A 9168-nucleotide genomic window follows, 5' to 3' on the forward strand; every position below is an offset into this window, starting at 1 on the left:
CCCTATAAGGAAAGCCAAACACACGTAATGACAAGCATGTCCCAACTCCTCTTCTTTTATAAAGTTCCCCCCATGTATGTAGGATGTTTCTGGACTGACTTTTCCCTTTGGCATTTATCCCTTGCCACCCCTTTTAATCATCATAGCTTTACTAATAAGCACTCCTATGCTAGGGCAAGCCTGCCAACCTTACCGAAAATTTTTGCCAGTTTTCTCCCTAAAGGTCTTGCACATCCCTTAGTTTACATTTTCTTATTTCTGGTTCCCTCTTCTAGTTAGTCCCCAGGGGATTTTTCTAGGGAGCTTAGCTCTGCACACAAATAAATTTACACAGCATTTCTAGTTGATTCAACATGGGAGGACTTACAGATTACTGCTACCATAAGCAGGAAGACCTAATATTTATATGTGTGTGTGTTGTGTGTATGTATGTATGTATGTATGTATTCATTCTTTTAGTATATTTTTTAAGACAAAATTTTGGGAGCACCTGGCTGGCTCAGTCAGAAGAGTATGTGCCTCCTGATTTCAGGGTTGTGAATTTGAGCCCCATTTTTGGTGTAGAGATGACTTAAAGATGGTCAAAAGGTACAAATAAATCCCTGGGAAGTAATATACAGCACGGCAACTAAAATATTATATTGTATGTTTGAAAGTTGCTAAGACAGCAAACCTTAAAAGTTCTCTGCACAAGAAAAAAAGTATAGGGGCGCCTGGGTGGCTCAGTTAAGCCTCCCACTTCAGCTCGGGTCATGATCTCGTGGTTCACTAGTTCAAGCCCCCATAGGCCTCTGCGCTGACACTCGGAGCCTGGAGCCTGCTTCAGATTCTGTGTCTCCCTCGCTCTCAGCCCCTCCCCCACTCCCGCTCTGCCTCTCTCTCAAAAATAAACATTAAAAGAAATTTTACGGGTGCCTGGGTGGCTCAGTCAGTTGAGCAACTGACCTCAGCTCAAGTTATCATCGCAGGGTTCATGAGCTCAAGCCCCGTGTCCAGCTCTGTGCTCTCAGCTCAGAGCTAGCTTTGGATCCTCTGTCTCCCTCTCTGCCCCTCCTGTGCAGGCACTGCTTGCTCTCTGGCAAAAATAAACATTAAAAAAAAAAAAAAAAAAAAAGGGGGGGTGCCTGGGTGGCTCAGTCGGTTGAGCGGCCGACTTCGGCTCAGGTCATGATCTTGAGGTCCGTGAGTTCAAGCCCCGCGTCGGGCTCTGTGCTGACAGCTCAGAGCCTGGAGCCTGTTTCAGATTCTGTGTCTCCCTCTCTCTGACCCTCCCTCGTTCATGCTCTGTCTCTCTCTGTCTCAAAAATAAATAAACGTTAAAAAAAAATTAAAAAAAAAAAGCCTACGTCCCACATAAACCACTTTTTTCAAAAACTAGCTACAATTACCTGGTATGGGCAAGGGTCTGCCAGTCTCAACAGTGGTGAAGCAGGCCTGCAGGCAAAGAGCGGGCTCTAGCGGGCACTCCTGGGTATCTTAACCTGACACATCTGTGCATCCTGCCAGTTCTGTGGGTCCAAGCCAGGTGGGGACAAAGGTCTCAAAGAAATGCAAGAGCATTGCCATGCACATTCTACTCCCTGCTAGCTGTGTGGCCTTAGGTAATGGTGACAATCAAGCTTAATATTGAGCAATCACTCTGTCCGGCGCTTACACAGAACTTCCCAAGACAGAGCAGCACGCTGGCAAAGGCCACTCTCCTACAAGCGTCAGACAGGAACTCCCCCGGGCTTCAGGAGCCATGCTCGGCACTGAGAAGCACAGGCAGACATCGGCCAACAGCCCATCCTCACGGAGCCCACAGCTGGTTCAGGAGAGGGTGGTAGGACAAAGCCAGGTGGTGGAGGACACAATAACAAGGCTGGTTCACCCCAAAATCTACACTGCTCTCCCAATATAATTAAGACCCTTTTACAAGAGCACAACAGGACAGATTTTGCCCACACCTCTATGCAGATTTGCTCAGAGTTTTCCAAACCCTTCCACCCAGTGTCGCACACTGCCTCTTGCATAACCCAGAACGACCCAGAAGATTTTTGTCACAGCACCTGCCTGTTCAGGCTTCTAGCCTAGTTAATACTCTGTTTCTCACTACATCCCGGGTGAGCCAGCTTCCTTCTGCTTCTTTCTGCTCCTCTCTCCTCTAGATTCTAGTGCTGCAGCCACAAAGCTCAGGCAGAGCAATGCTTCAGTCAAGCTGTACAGCGCACATTCACGGAGCCAGGGGCCCAGCACTGTGCTGGCTGCTGGGAACACCAACTGACCGAGAAAGCATCGTCCCTTCTCCTAGAGCTGGAAGCCTGGGTTTCAGCCCCAGCTGGGGCCCAAGTGTGTCCACTTCCAACAGCAAACAAATGCTGCTTAGGAATAGACCCAATTAGCCTCAGAAGATGGGACTGCAGGGTGGATGGTAAAGAAATATTTTGGTATCCCCCTGGGTCAGCCTGTTCTGTAGGCCATGCTCCTCCTCCAGCCAGAGGCTTACACAGGATCCCTGAGACTGAGAGCCACATTCTCTGCAGCCAGGCCTGTGCCTCTCAGGCAGGACACTAGGAGATCCCTCTCCTCTGGTGACAGACCCAAGGGCAGAGAACATCGTTCCTATTTGGGGAGACCCATAGGGATGTGCAGGTCATTGTCCCACAGAGAAATAAAATGCTCCGGTTCAAGTCTCAGATGACTTTCGTCCTTCTCAATCATGAAGATCAAGCTCAAAACTTAAATATTAAAAATGAAAACTGTAGGGGCACCTGGGTGGCTCAGTCGGTTGAGCACCTGGCTTCTGCTCAGGTCATGATCTTGCGTTTCTGGAGTTCAAGCCCCACACTGGGCTCGCTGCTGTCAGCAGAGTCCGCTTCAGATCCTCTGTCTCCCTCTCTCTCGGCCTCTTCCCCGCCTGCACTCTCACAAAGGAGAAAAGAGGAGAGGAGAGAAGAGAAGAGAAAAGGGGTGCCTGGGTGGCTCAGTGGGTTAAGTGTCCGACTTCTGCTCAGGTCATGATCTTGTAGTGAGTTGGAGTCCCGGGTCGGGCTCTGTGCTGACAGCTCAGATCCTAGAGCCTACTTTGGATTCTGTGTCTCCCTCTCTCTGTCCCTCCCCTGCTTGCTCTGTCTCTGCCTCTCTCTCAAAAATAATAAACATTAAAAAAAAAAGCCTTTAAAAAAAAAGAAAAAGTAAACAGAAAAAACCCTCAGAAATGAATATTGGAAGGAGCACTAAACAGAAAACAATACTCTCAGGGAGATAAAAGATGGATGAGGACTCCATTACACATGGGATTTCTGGGACAAGAACACCTCAAAACAAAAGACAAAAGTTAAAATATTAGGGGTTGGAAGCTGAGGACCATCTCCCAAAAAGCAGAACATAAGAACAAATGGTCAAAGAAAATTCCACCAGGCCAGGAGACTTAAGAGTTACAGAATGAGAGGAGAAAAAAACTAGGGAGGTGATGATCCAAGAAATGTATTCTCTCAATCTTAGGAGCCCCCAGCCACCTTGGGCCTCTTCCCATCCCACACCTGCTCAGTATCCACCTGCCCGCAAAAGGAAATGTATTGATTAAGAACCTTTATCCACTGACAACTGTTTACTCTCCCACCCATCAATTCTTGGTCATTTTTGAAAGTGCATTTCTAAATCTCCTGTAGTCTTTCTATGGCTACCGCTCTTCACACATTTCAAAGGCTATAAAAAGACAATTTTCTGGAAAAGTGGAGTTTGATCCCTGAGTCACAGAACTAAAGCAGACAGAGAGAAGGTAGAGGGCACACAGGGGTTTGAGCTAGGGCAGAGCCCACAGACCACAGTTTTAATGAATGAAATCTCTGTGGGTGAAGTGACAGGCAACTTTGATCAGGCAAGCTAATAATAAACACAAAATTAAAAAAAAAAAAAAAACAGAAGCCAATGGTGGCAGATTCCAGAGACTCTGCTCCCCCTGATCCCCAAAACTATTCTCCATCTGCTTGCAAAGGCCAGCCCCAACGGTGACCACAGTGCCCTCTAAGGCCTTCACCAATTGAGCCACCTTTCCTTGCCAGTCTGTACTCCTTGGATCCAGGTCCCTTAGAAAGGCCTCCTGGTCCTATCTACATAGAAATGGAGGCCCCCAAATAAAAGCAAAACATTGATTACCTTGGCATTGTGAAAGTACAGGTGATGACTAGTTTCTTCTTGGCATCTGAAGACGGTAAATTTGATTTTCACTTGTATGAAGCATTTTTTGAAGTACTTCCATTCCCTACACAAAACAGGTCCTCCTAAATCTTTGCTTATTCCCTGGAAGAAAACTGAGGAGACTGTGCGAATTGGGACTGTGTTTCCCTCCTAGAGTAAAGAATAACCACTTGCCAATATTTGAGTGTTTACTACATAACATGCATTTTTTCAAGTTTATTTTTTAAGTAGTCTCTACACCCAACATGGGCCTTAAACTCACAAACCGGGATTAAGAGCCGCATGTTCTTCCAATTGAGCCATCCGGGGGCCCCCATAACATGCAACATTTACTCAATTTAAGCTATAGCAACTCAACAGACTTAAACATCCCCTGCAATTAGCCAACCATTCTTGGACTATTTTACAGATGGAGAAATTGAGGCTCAAGCCAGTGACTTATAAATGGAGTGAACAGGTATATAAATCCAGACTTGATTCTAATGCCCAGGCCCCTTTATTGCCTCAGACTAATAATATGACCCAATGGATGACAGGCTTTTTTACAATACAGTTGACCCTGAAAAATGTGGGCTTGAACTAAAGGTGTCATATATGCTGATTTTTTTCAAGAAATATATTGAAAAAAAGTTTGGAAATGTACAACAATTTGAAAAAAAAAAGATTTAACTGCATAACCTAGCAATACTAGGGAAAAAATTAAATTTTTTACATTTATTTATTTTAAGAGACAGAAAGGACCAGTGGGGGAGGGGCAGAGGGGGTGACAGAGGATCCAGAGCAGGCTCTGTGCCACAGCAGATGGTGACCTGAGCCGAAGTCTAACACTTAAGCAACTGAGCCACCTAGGTGCCCTGAAAAAACTTAAGTTAGGTATTATTGGAAGAATAAATTATACAATACATGTAACATACAAAGTATGTGTCAATAGACTGTTTATGTTCTCAGTAAGGTTTCCCATCAACAGTAGGCGATTAAGTTTTGGAGGAGTCAAGTTATACATGGATTTTCCAGCACGTGGAGAAGGGGTCAGTGCCCATAACCCCTGGTCCCATCAGCTACAAAAGGGATCTGATGAGATCAGCCCCCACAAAAAGTTAGACAAATCAGCCCCTCACTTTGCAAAGATAAGAATGGTCTGAAAATGCAATGAGGAATTCTGCACTTCTCTGATCCCGCAACCTGAATTCACAATTAAAAAATAACTCACAAGAACGGGCCAGAGCTGAGGCCCTGTACCTATCAAGTGCTGGAGGAAGGTGGGGGCGTTTGTCATGATATAGGACCCAGGAGGAGTTAGAGATTTAAAATGGACTAGCCCAGGGTGGCTCAGTCAGTTAAGCGTCCCACTTGGGCTCAGGTCATGATCTCAAAGTTGATGGGTTCGAGGCCCTGCATTGGGCTCTACATTAACAGTGCAGAGCCTGCTTTGGATCTTCTGTCTCCCTATTTCTGCCCCTCCCCAGCTCTCACTTTCTCTCAAAAATAAAATTAAAACCATAAAAATAAAATAAAATAAAATAATAAAATGCACCACCTCAGATGAAATTGGAAAAGGTGTCTGAGCAAGATGGCTTGCATGAGAGCTGGTCTGAGACAAAGGAATCACAAGGTAAGTTTTCCTGGAAAAACTTTCCCAAATCGGAAACGGGTCCCTGGGGCTGCAATGAGGGGTGACAGGCACCGTTGGGTCGCAGGCCCCACGTGGCTGAAGGAAGGAAAGGAAGGCAAGGTACTTCCCCCAGCCCTACCTCCCTTGCTCCTCCCTTTCACCCCCTGCAGCTCCCAGATACTCTCCTCCCCTTCTAGGGTTTGAAGGAGGGGCAGGTAATGCCTATGCTTTAGGCGCATGATGCAGCCAGGCCCAACCCCTTTGTCTTGGCCCTCTTTACCCCAAGGAGGAAAGGTAAAGGATCTCTCTTAGCTCTGCAATTATGCCTCCAAGGTAGGCCTCAAACTTTTGGGGGACGGATGGTAAAAGCGGCCCCAACCCGTCAAAAACCCTGGCTCCTTTCAAAAAGTAACAAAGGCGTTCCTTCCTGCCAACTCCCAACAGGAGTTGGAAAAGCTTTGGAAGGATTTGGAAAAGCTTTCCTAACTGAAAGGAATAGGGTACCTTGGTGGAATACAGGATAGGTAGGGCCAGCAGAGGTCCCTCCCTTCATCCCCATTTCTCATTAGTGGCTGCCCTACGAAGAGGGGCTATTGGTTAACTATTTCAGATGTCAACATTCATCACCCGCTATGCCAAGCACTATCCCATCGAGCCCTTTCCCCAAGCCCAGTGTGGAAGGAGCTATTGACACCCATCAGACATCTAAGGAACACAGAGGGTTAAATGTCAAATCATGCATAAAACTGGTTTCATTCTTACACAACCTAGGGTTATTAGTAACACTGTTCCTATTTCACAGATGTAATAACTAAGGCACAGAGGGAAATGGAGTTGCTGGGACAGATTTAAATGCATGCCAAAGACTTTCGTGTGCCGCTAAAGAGGGCAGCCAGCTTACCCCACATGCTAGCTAAGGATGCCAACAGTGGCAGACTTTTATTGAGTAACTACTGTATACCAGCCCTATAAAATAGGTATCATCAATTCAACCCTGGAAAAATAGAGGCAGTCTTGGAATCCAATGGTGGGGGCGCAAGAAGCCAGAGCAGGTGTTGGGGAGGAGGGCAGGGGTAGGTCGGTGTCCTGAGACCTCCACCTGAGAGCGGCAGAAGGGTTACCCCTCCTCGGGAAAATTTCCGCCAGTCTAAACCCACAGCATCCAGAAATCAGGAAACGGTCCAAATTCACTGTCCGTAATTCTCATTAATGCATGCACTCTCTCAGCTGGGGGCGGGGGTAGGGCGTGGGGAGGGGGGGCGTTGGGGAGGGGGGAGGCGCGAGGTAAGTGGGGAGATGGGGAAACACAGGAGCCCAGTCTCTCAGGCCAGAGGATAAGGGGAAAGGGCAGACTGGAGGCACAGGCCTGGGGCTGGGCCCAGAAAGGCTGCCCTTCTTTGCCACAGGTGAGTAAATCCAGCAGGAAAGCCCGAGCCCAAGAGCGGCTCCCTGTTGCTAACTTGGTAAGTCCACCCCGCAGTCTTTCCTGGTTTCCACTTTCTCTCCTACCAAGTGGGACTCAACACCTACTCTCCCTCGTCGAACAATCACACTAGCAGGGAAGCCGGTATCCGGGAGGTGCTAAAGGTTTTGAGACCTCGGTTTGCGGAGTTTGGGAAGTGGGACCGGCTTCATCCCGGAAGAGGGGAAAAATGGAAAGTGAGCCCCCAGGGCAGGCAGCGTGGCCGGGGCAGGGTGGCGCCGCCCCAGCCGGGCTCCTCCCCGGCCAGGTGTGCAAAGGGGAGAGGGCAGCCCCTCCCGAGGACGTCCCGGCAGTCCCGCTGTGCCTCGCCCCGGTGGCTCATCTAGAGAGGACCTCGGGAGGCCACCCCCCTGGTGCACACCCTGGCCCACCTGCTCGCCCGCACCCACACCCATTACTTTTCTTCCATCCCTGCGAGGGGGTTAAACGGGTTTCGCCCGAAACCCTCTAGTCCAAGTCTTAAGGGACGGACGCCCACCTTCCTGGCTGAACTCTCTCCTCTTTCCCCCACCCCTAATGAGGCTCCCTCTGAAGCCGAGGCCAGGTAAGGACTCCCCCTCCTGATGACCAAGACCTCTTCTTGCTCCACTTTTCTCCGGAGGAACACGTCCTCCCTTCCAGTCTAGACCCCAGGAAGGCCACCCCATCTTCCCTCCCTGAAGACAAACCTCTCTCCCCGGGGTCTTGGGACTACAGCAAGATTATCCCTGCAAGACATAGCACCCCCCCGCCCTATTTTCCCTTCTTGTTCCAGGTGGTCCAGTGGTCCTCTCCTCCCCTACCAAGCCGGGTCTCTAAACGGATGGGAGCCGCTCCCCCGGACGTCCCGGAGAGAGGGTCCCTCCTGCCAGTCCCGGGACCCCTCTGTTGTCTCTTCCCTCCCCCCACCCCAGCCCCCGGAGCCCCCGGACTGGCGAGCCTCCCCCGGACCACGGGGCGCTCACCTGCCGAGAGCCTGGCTCGGGCGCCGCTCCGCGGTCGAACCGCGGGTCGGGACAGGCTGGCGGGAGGCCGGCGGGCGGCCGCGCAGGGCGCTCGGCTCGCGAATCTCCGGCGCCGATCACCGAGCTACGTTTACTTGGGCCACTTAACCCCCGCGCTGCCGGCCGGGCGCGGCGGCCGCCCGCTCGCCGGCCTGCCAGTGGGCCGGTGGCGTCCGTCGGGGGGCGCTAGGGGCGTCCACGCGGGCCGGGTCCGCGGGGCTGGGGGGCGGCTGCGGCGCGGAGGCAGCGCAGGCCGGACCAGGCAGCTGGAGTGGGTGGGGAGGGGGCGGTGCCGAGGCCCCTTGTAACCCTGGCCCGGCGCTCGCCCCGCCCCCGCCCGGGGGCGCCCCCGCCGCAGCCACTCAGAGCGGGCCCCGGGCGCGAGCGGGGGGAGCCGGGGGTGGGGACGAGGGAAATTTGAAATCACTCCGGAGCCTCCCCTCCGCCCCTCCTCCACAGGCACCGCCTCCTGTTCCCCCCCACCTTACCCCCGGCCTGTTAAATTACCCACCCCTCGAACCGGCCCTGATGGGGAGCTCGCAGGCATCCCCCCAACTCCGGGGCTCCACCGGGGACCCTGCTTCCCCGCCCCCCCCCTCCCACCCCAAGCTGGCACGCGCCGGTCTCGATGCAGGGCCCAGAGAGGGAAGCGCCCCCACTGGAGTCACACAGCAGTTGAGTCTTCCCTCTACCCCCACCTCAGCCCCAATGCTACCAGGGCGCTGCCTTGCCCCCGCCAGTCAGTCACCCCCTCTGGACCCTCGGACCAGTCCTTCCTTCCTTCCTCCCACCCTGCTGGGCCTTTGTCAGCCATCTTGAGGGGAGGGGAGGGGAGAGGAGAGCAGACAGGGAAGGCAGGCAGGTCCTTGGCTGCCTGGGTTCTCTGGTCCTGCAGGCCTCACCAGCAGAAG

The 9168-nt window shown here is 51.5% G+C and overlaps 1 protein-coding gene across 6 annotated transcripts in view; it reads right to left on the reverse strand.

Annotated features, from left to right (window-relative positions):
• DNMT3B (DNA methyltransferase 3 beta) overlaps positions 1–8547 on the reverse strand; it is a 42270-nt gene extending 33723 nt beyond the window's left edge. The window contains exons 1-3 of one of the 6 annotated variants that reach the window (XM_053890349.1): positions 8219–8547; positions 4138–4243; positions 2751–2896 (exon numbers count right to left, since the gene is read on the reverse strand). The gene's annotated coding sequence lies outside the window, so the exon portion shown is untranslated. Of the gene's footprint in view, positions 1–1388; positions 2630–2750; positions 3115–4137; positions 4244–8218 lie in introns of those variants that run through there. The other 5 variants (XM_019458799.2, XM_019458798.2, XM_019458797.2 and 2 more) reach the window with 5 other exon arrangements.
• Positions 8548–9168: the final 621 nt, after the last annotated feature.

This window comes from Panthera pardus, unplaced genomic scaffold (genome assembly GCF_024362965.1).
Source record: "Panthera pardus isolate Hobbes unplaced genomic scaffold, ASM2436296v1 HiC_scaffold_25, whole genome shotgun sequence".
NCBI classification, from domain to species: domain Eukaryota; kingdom Metazoa; phylum Chordata; class Mammalia; order Carnivora; family Felidae; genus Panthera; species Panthera pardus.